Source organism: Aplysia californica, unplaced genomic scaffold (genome assembly GCF_000002075.1).
Source record: "Aplysia californica isolate F4 #8 unplaced genomic scaffold, AplCal3.0 scaffold00864, whole genome shotgun sequence".
NCBI classification, from domain to species: domain Eukaryota; kingdom Metazoa; phylum Mollusca; class Gastropoda; order Aplysiida; family Aplysiidae; genus Aplysia; species Aplysia californica.
Window position 1 is genome coordinate 64,337 of NW_004798134.1, and position 1,815 is coordinate 66,151.

General features: G+C 40.4%; 1 long non-coding RNA gene across 1 annotated transcript; it reads left to right on the forward strand.

The window, feature by feature from the left end:
- The first annotated feature begins 614 nt into the window (after positions 1-614).
- On the forward strand, positions 615-1,576 carry LOC106013403. The gene is made up of 2 exons (XR_001185339.2): positions 615-674; positions 1,361-1,576. It is a non-coding gene; the product is annotated as an uncharacterized LOC106013403 (long non-coding RNA).
- Positions 1,577-1,815: the final 239 nt, after the last annotated feature.

Below are 1,815 nucleotides of genomic sequence, written 5' to 3' on the forward strand. Positions count from 1 at the left end.
CTGAGGTAGCATTCAAGTTTTTAAAAAGTCGGTAAAAATCCACACTCCAGACACCACCAACAAAAATCTATTCCATATATGAAAAATTCAACAGACAAATTTTTAGTATTACATCTTCTCTTCATTCTGTGAAAATTTCATGAAGATTGGATGAAAAATGGTGGAGTTATGTAAAAAAAAAGTATAAAGAACTGTCGCGTTTTGAGAAAACGGCCGATAAAGAAAAATAAAATACTGACCTTATGAGGAAATGGCGGTGACAAACATGCCCGGTATGGGAAAAACTACGGTTTTTGGGGGTTGGTATGTGATGAAATAGTTGTAGGAGAGGCCGAGGAAGCTAAAAATGCCTACAATTCAAATTCTATCATTTTGAGCCGAATTTTGACTTTGGGGGTGTAGCGCCCCCCACCCCCCCTCCCCCTTAAAAGTTTTACGATACATGTATTTGCTGCACAATGGCCTGTTCGATAGGTTTTAACATACATAAAAGAAATAGAGGAGAGATAAGGACGATACCTTTGACAAGAAAGGAGCAAACCACACCAGAGCAGAGCACTCGTTCACCACCCGCCAACCACCCACCTCCTTGTTTTTCCATTCAATTGTCTTTCAGAGCTGCAACGAAGGATTTTGCGTCGACGCACTCAGCCCAGATGGCGTACTAGTGAACGGTGCGTATTATTCATATTTGTGTTTTGCGCCGTACTTGAATTACCGTATTCAATACTTCAAACCAAACTTGGAACCCTGAAGAGACGAAAATTCGGATTGCCAGTGGCGCCCTCCAACCACCCGCTTACCCAACCATGATACATTACTCAGCGAAAGGGGGGGGGGGGTGTTGCCCTTTTCAGGACAGCCCTGCATTTGTTCCCTTTGTGAGTTCAACTCTTGTAGCTAAAAAAAAAACTGGCATGCACAACGCCACACCCTCATTATTATAGTTTTATTTTTATTTTAACGTTATCACATTATAGTTATTTTTTTATTTTACCGTTATCAAATTGGTTTTTATATTATTACGGTTATTATAGCTAGCATGTGTGGTGTAGCTGTTAGGCGCTTCGCTGTCTCATGTAGGAATCATCATCATCATCATTCATCATCATCCTCATCATCATCCTCATCATCATCATCATCCATCATCATGATGATGATCATCATCATCATCATCCTCATCATCACCATCATCATCATCATCATCATCATCATCATCATCATCATCATCATCATCATCCTCATCCTCATCATCATTGCCACCATTGATATTATATACACGCCTATTACTACATGTATAGCTAACTCATGTTTTCTCTGCTTGCGCCCTTCCTATGTCTGCTGCTGTTTCCCGTCAAAGACACGAGCTGCCTGTGGGGTGACCAGCGACTGTCACCTGACCCCAGTGACCACGCCCAGCTGGTCACGTGTGGAGAAATAGCGGCCAGCCACAAACAGCTTCTGTGTGATGACGCAACAGGGAGGGGAGTGTGCTGCTTTACTTGTGGCCAGGGCGAACACAACTGAAAGTATAGGCCTACATAACAATGCATATATTAAATATGTATACACAGTCTTCGACTTTTGAGATGGTTTTTTGTGCTAAATTATAGTAGTTTTACCAAAGATTCTCTACCAGAGTAATAGCTAATCTTTTGTTTTGTTATAGTAACAGTTTTACAGCACTTGCAAAATAAATAGAACTGAAAAAGCAATATACGAGGGACGTCCTGAAAGTAAGTAGACCTACCGTTTCACAATAAGTATAAAAGAAATAATTTTCTCAATCAAAACGATTTATTTTTGAATACCTCA